Source organism: Dermochelys coriacea, chromosome 2 (assembly GCF_009764565.3).
Source record: "Dermochelys coriacea isolate rDerCor1 chromosome 2, rDerCor1.pri.v4, whole genome shotgun sequence".
NCBI lineage: Eukaryota > Metazoa > Chordata > Testudines > Dermochelyidae > Dermochelys > Dermochelys coriacea.
Genome location: NC_050069.1, coordinates 210652435 through 210667536, shown reverse-complemented (window position 1 = coordinate 210667536; position 15102 = coordinate 210652435).

Here is a 15102-nt window from a genome sequence, read left to right as displayed (position 1 = left end):
ATTTGGAGCTCAAAAACGGATGGAAAATTTCCATGAATTAAAAACCCCACTAAGGACCAATAGGCCTGAAATGTGTCAATTTAAACTTTAAGTCAGTGTTCAGGCACATTGGTGGGGTAGCATGAACAGCCACATATACTTGTTTTACTGTTCTCTATATCTCAAACAATTTTGATAATTGTTCAGAAATAAAAATAGGGTTGACAATGTAAGCAAATTATTACCTAAAGTGATCTGAAGTATGAGTTACACAGCCCTGACAAATAGATGCTTATAATGGAAATGCTGACAGACCCTTATGTGGTGTATTCAGAAGTCTTAATGAGAACATCTCGCCTTTAATCTCTTCCATTTATAAAGAATAAATGTTAAATGTTGATCAGCGTTGCCAACTTTTTTATGTGCATGTGTAGTGTCTTCTTACCAACCCCCTGGAAATGAAACAACTGTGTTGGATGATTTCAACTTTGCATCAATCATAAATAAGTTTTTCTTCTATTACGGGTTTCAAAGTAGCAGCCGTGTTAGTTTGTATTCGCAAAAAAGAAAAGGAATATTGTGGCATCTTAGAGACTAACAATTTATTTGAGCATAAGCTTTCGTGAGCTACAGCTCGCTTCATCGGATGCATTCGGTAGAAAATACAGTGGGGAGATTTATACACACACACACACACACACACACACAGAACATGAAACAATGGGTTTTATCATACACGCTGTAAGGAGAGCGATCACTTAAGATGAGCTATTACCAGTAGGAAGGAGGGGGGGGAGGAGGAAAACCTTTTGTGGTAATAATCAAGATGGGCCATTTCCAGCAGTTAACAAGAACGTCTGAGGAACAGTGGGGGATGGGGTGGGGGGAGAAATAACATGGGGAAATAGTTTTACTTTATGTAATGACCCATCCACTCCCAAGCTTAAGTTAATTGTATCCAGTTTGCAAATTAATTCCAATTCAGCAGTCTCTCATTGGAGTCTGTTTTTGAAGTTTTTTTGTTGAAGGATAGCCACTCTCAGGTCTGTAATCGTGTGACCGGAGAGATTGAAGTGTTCTCCAACTGGTTTTTGAATGTTATAATTCTTGACATCTGATTTGTGTCCATTTATTCTTTTACGTAGAGACTGTCCAGTTTGACCAATGTACATGGCAGAGGGGCATTGCTGGCACATGATGGCATATATCACATTGGTAGATGCGCAGGTGAACGAGCCTCTGATAGTGTGGCTGATGTGATTAGGCCCTATGATGGTGTCCCCTGAATAGATATGTGGACAGAGTTGGCAATGGGCTTTGTTGCAAGGATAGGTGCCTGGGTTAGTGGTTCTGTTGTGTGGTGTGTGGTTGCTGGTGAGTATTTGCTTCAGGTTGGGGGCTCTCTGTAAGCAAGGACTGGCCTGTCTCCCAAGATCTGTGAGAGTGATGGGTCGTCCTTCAGGATAGGTTGTAGATCCTTGATGATGCGTTGGAGAGGTTTTAGTTGGGGGCTGAAGGTGATGGCTAGTGGCGTTCTGTTCTTTTCTTTGTTGGGCCTGTCCTGTAGTAGGTGACTTCTGGGTACTCTTCTGGCTCTGTCAATCTGTTTCTTCACTTCAGCAGGTGGGTATTGTAGTTGTAAGAATGCTTGATAGAGATCTTGTTGGTGTTTGTCTCTGTCTGAAGGTTTGGAGCAAATGCGGTTATATCGTATAGCTTGGCTGTAGACAATGGATCGAGTGGTATGATCTGGATGAAAGCTAGAGGCATGTAGGTAGGAATAGCAGTCAGTAGGTTTCCGATGGTGTGTTTATGTGACCATCGCTTATTAGCACCGTAGTGTCCAGGAAGTGGATCTCTTGTGTGGACTGGTCCAGGCTGAGGTTGATGGTAGGATGGAAATTGTTGAAATCATGGTGGAATTCCTCAAGGGCTTCTTTTCTATGAGTTCAGATGATGAAGATGTCATCAATGTAGCGCAAGTAGAGTAGGGGCATTAGGGGACAAGAGCTGAGGAAGCGTTGTTCTAAGTCAGCCATAAAAATGTTGGCATACTGTGGGACCATGTGGGTACCCATTGCAGTGCCGTTGATTTGAAGAAAGAAAAGGAGTACTTGTGGCACCTTAGAGACTAACAAATTTATTTGAGCATAAGCTTTCGTGAGATGCATCCGATGAAGTGACCTGTAGCTCACGAAAGCTTATGCTCAAATAAAGTTGTTAGTCTCTAAGGTGCCATAAGTACTCCTTTTCTTTTTGCGAATACATGGCTGCTACTCTGAAAGCTGATTTGAAGATATACATTGTCCCCAAATGTGAAATAGTTAGGTTGAGGACAAAGTCACAAAGTTCAGTCACCAGGTTAGCCGTGACATTATCGGGGATACTGCTCCTGATGTCTTTTGGTCCATCTTTGTGTGGAATGTTGGTGTAGAGGGCTTCTACAGCCATAGTGGCTAGGATGGTGTTTTTAGGAAGATCACCGATGGATTGTAGTTTCCTCAGGAAGTCAGTGGTGTCTCAAAGATAGCTGGGAGTGCTGGTAGCGTAGGGCCTGAGGAGGGAGTCTATTTAGCCAACAATCCTGCTGTCAGGGTGCCAATGCCTGAGATGATGGGGCGTCCAGGATTTCCAGGTTTATGGATCTTGGGTAGCAGATCGAATACCCCAGGTCGGGGTTCCAGGGGTGTGTCTGTGCGGATTTGTTCTTGTGCTTTTTCAGGGAGTTTCTTGAGCAAATGCTGTAGTTTCTTTTGGTAACCCTCAGTGGGATCAGAGGGTAATGGCTTGTAGAAAGTGGTGTTGGAGAGCTGCCTAGTAGCCTCTTGTTCATATTCCGACCTATTCATGATGACGACAGGCCAGTCCTTGCTTACAGACAGCCCCCCAACCTGAAGCAAAAACTCCCCAGCAACCATACACCACACAACAGAACCACTAACCCAGGAACCTATCCTTGCAACAAAGCCCGTTGCCAACTCTGTCCACATATCTATTCAGGGGACACCATCATAGGGCCTAATCACATCAACCACACTATCAGAGGCTCATTCACCTGCGCATCTACCAATGTGATATATGCCATCATGTGCCAGCAATGCCCCTCTGCTATGTACATTGGTCAAACTGGACAGTCTCTACGTAAAAGAATAAATGGACACAAATCAGACGTCAAGAATTATAACATTCAAAAACCAGTTGGAGAACACTTCAATCTCTCCGGTCACACGATTACAGACTTGAGAGTGGCTATCCTTCAACAAAAAAACTTCAAAAACAGACTCCAACGAGAGACTGCTGAATTGGAATTAATTTGCAAACTGGATACAATTAACTTAGGCTTGAATAGAGACTGAGAGTGGATGGGTCATTACATAAAGTAAAACTATTTCCCCATGTTATTTCTCCCCCCACCCCATCCCCCACTGTTCCTCAGAGGTTCTTGTTAACTGCTGGAAATGGCCCATCTTGATTATCACCACAAAAGGTTTTCCTCCTTTCCCCCCCTCCTTCCTACTGGTAATAGCTCATCTTAAGTGATCACTCTCCTTACAGTTTCAGAGTAGCAGCCGTGTTAGTCTGTATTCGCAAAAAGAAAAGGAGTACTTGTGGCACCTTAGAGACTAACAAATTTATTAGAGCATAAGCTTTCGTGAGCTACAGCTCACTTCATCGGATGCATTTGGTGGAAAAAACAGAGGAGAGATTTATATACACACACACAGAGAACATGAAACAATGGGTTTATCATACACACTGTAAGGAGAGTGATCACTTAAGATAAGCCATCACCCACAGCAGGGGGGGGAAAGGAGGAAAACCTTCCATGGTGACAAGCAGGTAGGCTAATTTGTTCCTCTGATATTCTTGTTAACTGCTGGAATTAGCCTACCTGCTTGTCACCATGGAAGGTTTTCCTCCTTTCCCCCCCCTGCTGTGGGTGATGGCTTATCTTAAGTGATCACTCTCCTTACAGTGTGTATGATAAACCCATTGTTTCATGTTCTCTGTGTGTGTGTATATAAATCTCTCCTCTGTTTTTTCCACCAAATGCATCCGATGAAGTGAGCTGTAGCTCACGAAAGCTTATGCTCTAATAAATTTGTTAGTCTCTAAGGTGCCACAAGTACTCCTTTTCTCCTTACAGTGTATATGATAAAACCCATTGTTTCATGTTCTCTGTGTGTGTATATAAATCTCCCCACTGTGTTTTCCACCGAATGCATCCGATGAAGTGAGCTGTAGCTCACGAAAGCTTATGCTCAAATACATTTGTTAGTCTCTACAGTGCCACAAGTACTCCTTTTCTTCTATTACAGACACTCTGTAATTCCAAAACCTACACTGTAAAAAGAAAAGTTGCCTCACTTTTAAAGAGGAAAAATCAAGTGATAAGGTCAAATTTATGCTGTTACGGTGGTGAGAAAGAAGACAAAATTAATTTTTTTCTCAGTCATTTATTTTTATGAGTAACCATTTGGTTGATCATGAAGAATTAATTTAAAATAAAATTGAAGGCACTTTATCATTTGTAAAAGTGCTATGAAGATTATGTATTAATCATGAAAATATATCTACACAGTAATTTCAAGGTTTAATAAGGATTAAATGAGTCACTGTTATTAGTGCAATTTTACACATGGTAATACTAATGCATAGAGCTTTTTGACTTGCCAAAAGTTAAATGATAATCAGTGTCAGACCCAGCACTGGAATTCAGGATTGGGCCCTTTGACACTTACTCTATAATGCTTTTTTCTCAAACAATTATTCATTTCAAAGCCCTGCCCTTATATATCATATGGACAATATTAACAGGTGAAGTACACTCTATGGTCCTGCATTAGTAGATACCTATGCTCATACAAAACTCTGTTGACTTCAACTAGGGCGACCAGACAGCAAATGTGAAAAATCGGGACGAGAGTGGGGGGTAATAGGAACCTATATAAGAAAAAGACCCAAAAATTGGGACTGTCCCTATAAAATCAGGACATCTGGTCACCCTAACTTCAACATATGTCTGTGTGATGTGTGGATCTTGTTGCAGAACTGGGGCCTTAGCCAGGTCTCTGTATTTACCTATTCATATCTTACTTGCTGAACTGGATGTATACTTGGATGTTTTGACATTGATACATGTAGAAGCATATAATCCAATGTGTATATCAGATTATTTTGTTTCCAATCAAATCTATGATTACTTTTAAAGACCTGCCCATTTATAATTACGTATGCCTCCATTGCTCAGTTATTCATCTCTGCCACACTCCTAGTGTGTTACTACTGAAAAGTCTGAATTTAATAGGGTAGTAGTTTTTGTGACATGGGATAACAATGCAGTGATTTTCCTTACTCAGGCTGGCAGCCGGAAGAGGTGGGTCTTATCAACCCCAACAGTCCATGGTAAAGAGGAACGGGGACTGTTAGAGAGAATAGTTTTATGAATAACCAAGTGGTTGTTTATGTTTAGTAAAGCTAAAAATAAAGGCTAATCTTAGGAAGAGGATAAATTTGAATAACTCCAACAGGGCGTGAGTCTTCTAATTTAGTCATATGTAAGTGAGAGGAGATTCAGCTGCAGTGTGTGTACTGGGCTAGGAATATGGTGGGTACTTCACCTGCATACAGTTTGTTAGTCTCTAAGGTGCCACAAGTACTCCTTTTCTTTTTTCAGGTAAGAAAGAGAATTTTGATTTATTTTTAATTCTATAGCTTGAAAGTGACTTAGAAGCAGCAACCATCCTGATTGCACCTATTAATTGCAAAAGTGGTATAGCATGATCATAATCCTAAATGCTGCTAATCAATTATGAGTTTTATTGTCACTGAAGAGTTATGATTGTAATAGTTAACACAAGTAATGGTGTTATGAATCCCATAAAGTGATAGGAAGGTAAACACCTCACACTGACAATGCTGAGATTTTAGGTCATATTATCAAAATAAATTAGTTTTCCTTGTATTATCTTAACGGGTTTTAATATTGTTTAAACTATTTTGGTGCCTCAAGCATTTTAAATGGCTTTTTTAGCTATAGTGGTTTTGTAATGTTATTAATGGTCCACATACTTTCCCAGGAGTATGTGAATTCTTATTTCAGTAATCATATTTTTATTGTTGTGTGCACATGTGACCTGAATTTATGACCTTTTTATTCATTGCAGCTCTCTTATCGCTAGCAAAGGGCCATTTCAAATTACCCAGCAAGAGTTCCTTTCAGGTTGATAAGGACTACAAAGAATAAAAACTTCAGTTGCACTTCGGGTGACCAGATACCAAGTGTGAAAAATCAGGACAGAGGATGGGGGGTTATAGGAGCCTATATAAGAAAAAGGCCCAAATATCGGGACTGTCCCTATAAAATTGGGACATCTGGTCACCCTAGTTGCACTTCCACTGACAATTGGTGATACTCAGTGCTGCCTTTAAAATAAGTGTTCCAGAAAGTTGTTTCATTGTAGGTTTCAGAAAATATTTTTGTTCCCCAGGAAAATAATTTCTAATCTTCACTTGTTTTGTTAGCAGTTCATTCTGCACTAAGGTTTTAATTTTAATTTCATATATTTAGATTGCAAACTACTATGCATTTGTAAGCTTCTTTAAAAAGCAGAAATCCTTGATAACTAATACTTAACTGTAATCTGGGGTCATATGATTAGGTACCCAGAGCTCAATTCAACTAGTAACACATTATTAAAATAACAAATCTGAGTCTTTGGTATGAAAAAATCTGAAGTTACTTCTGGTTATATTATCTTATATCAAATCTATAGCATATGAGACATTATGGAGGACACTGTTTAGAGAGGGGTACTGAAACTGGGACTCTTAAGACTTCTTGTTCCTGGGTCACAGTTCAAATCTTGGTCAGATCAATTGCAACTGGAAGTCATTATCATCTGATGACCATTGGTGGCCTGTGTGAATGGAGTAGTCATTCTTCAGTTCCCAGCAGAAACTTATCCACATCTCAGAACCACATTCGAGGTGGACACTCATTGGAACCTTGGTTAGCAATCTCAAAGAGATCAAGGACTGAAGTCCCAATCATACAGACACTTAAACCTGTAAGTAGTTCCATTAAATAGAATATTCATGTGTGAAGTTACTTTCATACAAAGCAGTTGACTGAAGGACCACTGAAGTCAATAGACTGACTTCCATTGAATTCAATTAACTTTGGATTGGGACCCTAAAAGTCTGCCAGGCTAGTGCCGGAAAGAACTATACTCTGACCCTCAAATTTGTTCTTCTAGAATAGGGTGAGGCATGGTAGTGGAAGATTGTGTGAAAGCTTGCAATATCCTTACCCGTGCTGTATTCCCTTGTAGCTATATAGAAGACTTCAGTCTTCAGGACTATATGTCTGACATCTTTCACAAGGAATAAACTCAAGAACAAAAAGTGAGATCTTATCAGAAAAAAGCCACCAGAAAGTAGAGCTTGTTGGGAAACAGGATGTCCATTTCACAGAATATTCTGACATTTCAAAATTTCCTTTTGTCCTGAATTGGAACCAAAAGTCAAAATTCCCCACCAAATGAATATTCCTAAATATTTCATTTGGGGAACACTGAAACCAAATTATCAAAACAAAACATTTAGATCAGCTCAAAACATTTTGTTTCAGCCTTATCATTTTGAAATTTAATATAATTAATATAATTAATTAATATCAATAGTTTAACAATGAATTAAATTATTTGATAATTTCCCATCACATTTTTTTGATAAAATCAATATGGTCCCACAAAACATTTCAGTGTCACCGAATCAGCATTTTCTGACTGAATACTGTTCTGGAAAATGTTTGACCACCTTTGCCAGAGAGCTGGAGACTATATCTTTATAGTAAATGCTTGGCTATCAAACTAAAAGATCAAAGATCACAGAATACTAGTTCTATTTTTTATAGTCTCATAAAACATTTTAAATTACAAAAGCAGAACAACGAAAGGAGTTACAAAAGTTTTATTGATCAACTGACTGTACTTATGGTCCTCGTAAAGGATCATTGTCAGCTTTAAAATCAAATATTGGTACAGCAATTTTAAAAATAATTTCCTGAACTTTATAACAAATAATGTGTTATATTATCAAATCTGAAATAATTTTTCAAACAATGTAATTTTATTTTTAACACATGTTTCTTGTCTTCTTTGTGCAGTTCACTTGCACTGGACCTGGACAATGGAAATACACAAATCTATTTTGCATTTGTCTCTACTCAGTTTCTCTTTCCAGGTCTCATGTGCTTTCATAATGCTGCAATATCTTAGTTGCAAATTCCTTCAGAGGAATATGTACTTACTGTATTTAAAAAAACACTCCAATAGAATTTAAAACAAAATAATGGAAGCTTTTCTGCTGGGCTTAGGTTTTCAAATACTAATTTTCACAAAACCCAGATTTAGGGTCAAATTGGAGCTGATGATGTATCTTTAAAGGCCAGTTCTCTAAACAAGATGCTCAATGCCAGAGTCTCACATAAATATGATTAACGGCTACTGTTCATAACCTTGGAGAACAGGAAGCAATAACTCTGATTTTGATTAAATACTGCAGGGAAGTATCTGCAAGGTATCTGATAACATCAAAAAGCTATTAATTCCACTGCCACAAATGTTACTCCTATTATACTGTATGACAAGATAAAAAAAAGTGCAGCAACCAAATCATAACAAATGCAAACCAAGAATAATATGTTCTTACCTTAAAAGGGCTAGAAAGTCCTTTGCTACCTCTTTCTCAGACTTTTTAGAGAACACATTGGGTTGTGGTTAGGATGGGTAATAGAGCCAGCGTGAGGTTAAAAATGAATTCTTACTTTTGCAGGGATAGGTCCACAAAGTGAATGATTTGTGAGTAGCATCTACCATGCAATTGGATGTATATAGGCCTGAATCTTGTCCTGTGATGAACAGATGCACTGGGGGGAAAGTGATGGACAGGAATGTATAAAGACATTTCTTCCAAAAGAGTGTGTCTACGCAGCAATGGGACAGAATGTATAGCACTCAAGAGTGCACCACAGAGTAAGGCTGGATTAAGGCAATCTGAGGCCCTAGAATACCATGACACAAGGCCCCTTGTGATTCCCATCCCTGCACTATGGCTCTGCCCACCATTTGGGGCACCAAGAGCAGAGCTATCATGCATCATGCATTGTGTAACACGCCTGCATTTGTCAGCCCTGTCATGTCTGCCTTAGTCGAAATTTCACGCATCCAGGTAAATTGTAGCAGGGGCTGCAGTTCCTCCTGATGGACTCTATTGTTATGGAGTATGGCAGCAGCAGAACAACAGCAAGCAGAGAGAGGTGGGGGCTGGATGGGGAGCAGAGAAGACATGAGTGAAGAATGGAAAAAGCTGATTTGGGGAAGGGAAAAACAGGGAAGCTGTGCCAGGTCCCAAAACCTCAAGGATCCTTGGGCTCCCATTGCATGAAGCTTGTCTTTCTGCTGAGTGGAGAAAAACAGTGGACTTAATTTAGTAAGGGATGTCAAACAGGATAACAACTTCACTCGTCCTATGTCCACACATTTTTAGGGTGCCAATTAATGTGCCAATTAATTTCAAATATGCAACTTATCTCATTAAATGTCATCCATGGAGCTGCACAAAACTTGGCAACTATGTGAGAGCACCTTGCCATCTCAGGGAAGTGGGGGCTGTAGTATGGGGCTCCCTTTTTCTCAGCCCCAGGAGCACTAGCTCAGGGGTGGCTCTGCAGTACTTATACCAGCATACTTTGCCTCAGTCTTTAATAAGGCTAATGAGGATGTTGGGGATAATGGTAGCATGACAAATGGGAATGAGGATATGGAAGTAAATATTACCATATCTGAGGTAGAAGCAAAACTCCAACAGCTTAATGGGACTAAATCGAGGGGCCCAGATAATCTTCATCCAAGAATACTAAGGGAATTGGCACTTGAAATTGCAAGCCCATTAGCAAGAATTGTTAATGAATCTGTAAACTTAGGAGCTGTACCATATGATTTGAGAATTTGCTAACATAGTTCCTATTTTTAAGAAAGGGAAAAAAAGTGATCTGGGTAACTACAGGCCTGTTAGTTTGACATCTGTAGTATGCAAGGTCTTGGAAAAATTTTTGAAGGAGAAAGTAGGACATTGAGGTCAATGATAACTGGGACAAAATACAAACATGGTTTTACAAAAGGTAGATCGTGCCAAACCAACCTGATTTCCTTCTTTGAGAAAGTAACAGATTTTTTATTCAAAGGAAACGCAGTGGATCTAATTTACCTAGATTTCAGTAAGGTGTTTGATACCGTGCCACATGGGGAATTATTAGTTAAATTGAAAAAGATGGGGATCAATATGAAAATTGAAAGGTGGATAAGGAATTGGTTAACAGGGAGACTACAGCGGGTCATAGTCATTAAAAGGTGAAAGGTGAACTGTCAGGCTGGAGGGAGGTTACTAGTGGAGTTCCTCAGGGATCAGTTTTGGGACAAATCTTATTTAATCTTTTTATTACTGACCTCGGCACAAAAAGTGGGAGTGTGCTAATAAAGTTTGCAAATGATACAAAGCTAAATTGGTATTGCCAATTTAGAGAGAGACCGGGATATCATACAGGAAGATCTGGATGACCTTATAAATTGGAGTAATATTAATAGGATGAAATTTAATAGTCAGAAGTGTAAGGTCATGCATTTAGGGATTAATAACAAGAATTTTAGTTATAAGCTGGGGACGCATCAATTAGAAGTACGGAGGAGGAGAAGGACCTTGAAGTATTGGTTGATCAAAGGATGACTATGAGCTGCCAATGTGATAGCCGTGAAAAAAGTTAATGCAGTCTTGGGATGCATCAGGTGAGGTATTTCCAGTAGAGATAAGGAGGTTTTAGTACCGTTATACAAGGCACTGGTGAGACCTCACCTGGAATACCATGTACAGTTCTGGTCTCCCATCTTTAAGAAGGATGAATTCAAACTGGAACAGGTACAGAGAAGGGCTACTAGGATGATCCGATGAATGGAAAACCTGTCTTATGAAAGGAGACTCAAGGAGCTTGGCTTGTTTAGCCTAACCAAAAGAAGGTTGAGGGGAGATATGATTGCTCTCTATAAATATATCAGAGGGATAAATACCGGAGAGGGAGAGGAATTATTTAAGCTTAGTACCAATGTGGACACAAGAACAAATGGATATAAACTGGTCATCGGGAAGTTTAGACTTGAAATTAGATGAAGGTTTCTAACCATCAGAGGAGTGAAGTTTTGAAATAGCCTTCCAAGGGAAGCAGTGGGGGAAAATGATCTATCTGGCTTTAAGATTAAGCCAGATAAGTTTATGGAGGAGATGGTATAATGGGATAACATGATTTTAGCTATTAATTGATCTTTAAATATTCATGGTAAATAGGCCCAATGGCCTGTGATGGGATGTTAGATGAGGTGGGATCTGAGTTACTACAGAAAATTTTTTCCTGGGTATCAGGCTGGTGAATCTTGCCCATATGCTCAGGGTTCAGCTGATCACCATATTTGGGGTCGGGAAGGAATTTTCTTCCAGGGCAGATTAGAAGAGGCCCTGAAGGTTTTTCGCCTTCCTCTGTAGCATGGGGCACGGGTCACTTGCTGGAGGATTCTCTGCTCCTTGAAGTCTTTAAACCATGATTTGAGGACTTCAATAAGCACAGACATCGGTGAGAGGTTTATTGCAGAAATGGGTGGGTGAGATTCTGTGGCCTGCATTGTGCAGGAAATCAGACTAGATTATCATAATGGTCCTTCTGACCTTAATTTCTATGGATATGGGATTTATATGATTGGATGGGTGGACCAGGTCTTGTGCACTCTTCTCCTCCTTTGGTGAAGAACAAAGGTTAACAGATTTCAGAGTAGCAGCCGTGTTAGTCTGTATCCGCAAAAAGAAAAAGAGTACTTGTGGCACCTTAGAGACTAATAAATTTATTTGAGCATAAGCGTTCATGAGCTACAGCTCAGATGGAGTGAGCTGTAGCTCATGAAAGCTTATGCTCAAATAAATGTGTTAGTCTCTAAGGAGCCACAAGTACTCCTTTTCTTTTTAAAGGTTTACAGAGTACACTAGTGAGTGTTGGAATTCACACCTCTCAGAGCTATTGTTTCAGGCTCTCTGTTGACTCATACAGACATCTCTGCATCTAGAAAAGGAGATCTTATGCTCAAATAAATTTGTTAGTCTCTAAGGTGCCACAAGTACTCCTTTTCTTTTTGCGAATACAGACTAACACGGCTGCTACTCTGAAAACTGATCTCTGCATCTGTTACACTTGGGTCACATTTTCAAGCTTTTACTTGCAATCATACTTGTTAGAAAAATCTTAGCATTTAAACACAAAAAAAGTAAATTATTGTAGTGACATGACTCCAGGAGCCAAGACACTAGAGACACCTATAGTACCTATGCCTTAATTTGTTCCAAATAGGAGGAGGTACCAGCTAGTGTACTTTCTAATACACCTTGACTCCAATTGCGTGTGTCTAGGCCCCAAGGTGGCTAACATATATGCTGCAGTTGGCTCCACATTCTAATCAGAGTGGAAGCTACTTCAAAAAGAAGCAGCAGTAAGATGCACCCAGAAGTGCCTTTCCACCTGTCCTGAGCCACTCCCCAATCTCACTAATAGCATTGATACCATCATACAGGGGCTAGCACTGGTCCACAGCCCCCTCCATCTGTGCAACTCCCATCAGTCCTTACTGGGGTCCTTACCATGGGCTTACTCATATTGTTAATAAAGTTTGTGTCATTTGTGATGGATAGTGGTTGATTTTTCTGGGCAGTGATTGGTCACATTTGTTCTTTTATCATAAAATAAATGGTAACCTTTTTTCACAACACGTATAATGTGTTAAGGTTTGAATATTTTTAAGACTAAGTAAAACCAAAAGTGCAGTATCAAATTACTGTATAATGGAATGCTTTTAGGATAATTAAGGAAACAATCTGAATGGGTTTATAGGTATTCTGAAATGGGATTGCTGTTTCTTATAAGAAAATAGATGCACAACATTAAAATATGCACACTTGAAACAAAACGCAAAATTGATACTTGAGGCAGTCAGTTAATCTTGTTACCTTTTCTGGCAGATTATTACCAAGTTTATGTCACTTGCCTTTATAATATTTGAGTTGTATCTTTAAAGGCCAGTTCTCTAAATAAGATGCTCAATGTCTGAAAAGCACTCTGCGTTTTTCTAGCTCTTATAATATGTTACTAATGATATGTACTATAGGTGCCGACTTCCCCTCTTCCCCCCCCCACCCCTGGCCCCGCTCCTGCACTGCCCTCACCCCACCCCCATTCCACCCCTTTCCCAAAGTTCCCGCCCCCATTCCACCCCCTTCCCCCAAGTCCCCGCCCCTGCCCCGCCTCTTCCCCACCTCTTCCTCTGAGCACACAGCGTCCCCGCTCCTCCCCCTCCCTCCCGGAAAGTCCTAACCACTGCCAAACAGCTGTTAGGCGGCGGGGCAGCAGGAAGCAGTAGGAGGGGAGGTGAGGAGTGGGGATGCGGTGTCCTGGGGGGGCGGGGAGAAGGTGATGAGGAGGGGGGAGCTTGGCTGCTGGTGGGTGCAGAGCACCCACTAATTTTTCCCCCTGGGTGCTCCAGCCCCTGAGCACGCATGGAGTCAGCGCCTATGATACGTACTACATTATGTCTTATTTTTTTGAAATTATTAACTGTTTTAATCCATTTTAAAATTGCCATGGATGCAGAAACACTTTTTCTTGTTATGTAGGTCTTGGATACTTTGAGAGAATTCAACTAAGTAACAAGTGAGTGTCTTTGACCCACCCCCATTCATATCTCCATCTCCATATAATTAAATAGATGCTTATGTGGCTATAGTAGAAGAATAAATCCGTCCAGATCTGAGATGGATTAACTGATCCAGAGCACTCTGACAGTCAGTCAGGTGTCTGTTCCTCCTCTATCAGGAGCACTGGCTGCTTTGTTTTGATTAAATACTTGTTTTCATTCCAGAAGAAGCTCTTTTCCATTTGGTCAAGGACAAACCCTGAGCCAACAATTTTTTATATTGTTTTTATATTGTTTATACTTTATAAAAGACTTGCCTTTAAGTTTTCCTCTTGGTGAAGAAGGCCATGGAGCTGATATAATCACTTGGCCATTTTCCACACAGTCCATCTTTTTGAGCATAGGGATTGGTTTCAGTCTCCAACACCATGGGAAGGAGAAAAAGATTCTTATATTAATCAGGACAGCTGCCTTCTCTGCTTTCCCTTCCCCCAAAGCCTGACATTTTAAAGAAGAGAGCCTTATTATTCACAGGGCTGTAATCTACAAAATAGAAAACATTCAAATTATGGATTTATTGTTTGATAGCAGTGGACATCCTGTTGATTTTACAAAAAGCCACTTACATGGAGCTCAGCAGCTTACTTGCCTTACACAGCTTACTTTAGATTACATTGCATCTGATTGTATGCTATCTTGATTCATTCTGTCATGAAGAACATATATGTGGCAGTGGATGAAAATTAAAGGAGATAATCCCCAGACTAACTATTAATATTAGTATCAAGTATCGAATCAGAAGTTTTGGAAGATCAGTGGGAGGAAAAAGTTTGGGATTCTCACTCGCTCTCAGGAATTGCTCTCCACTTGATACATTAAAGTTATTACTACACATTTTTATAGGGCTGTGAATTTACAAACAATTTAATAACCAGAGGAAGACACTTTCCCTATTTTTAACAGTTTATATTCTAAGATTAACAAGATATATGACAACAGTTCAAGTGAGGAGGATGCAGAGGGGTTATGATGAAAAAAAAGTCAGAGGATTTCCTGAAATTAATTTTAAAGATGAATTTGAAGGAGAGAGAAGGTGTTTTATAGACAGAAAGTATAAGACTGTTCCAAACAAAGTATAGGAGGTCACATGAATGAAGGTGCACAACTGAGAAGGTAAGAAGGTTACAAAGGAAATATACACATGCATTTATATGCACACACATACATATATAACAATAAGTATTATACATATTTATAGAAACGCACTCACATAATGCAAAAATTCCATTGCTAGTGTCTATTGTAACCTCTTAATATTCACCTTAATTAGTTAATGTTT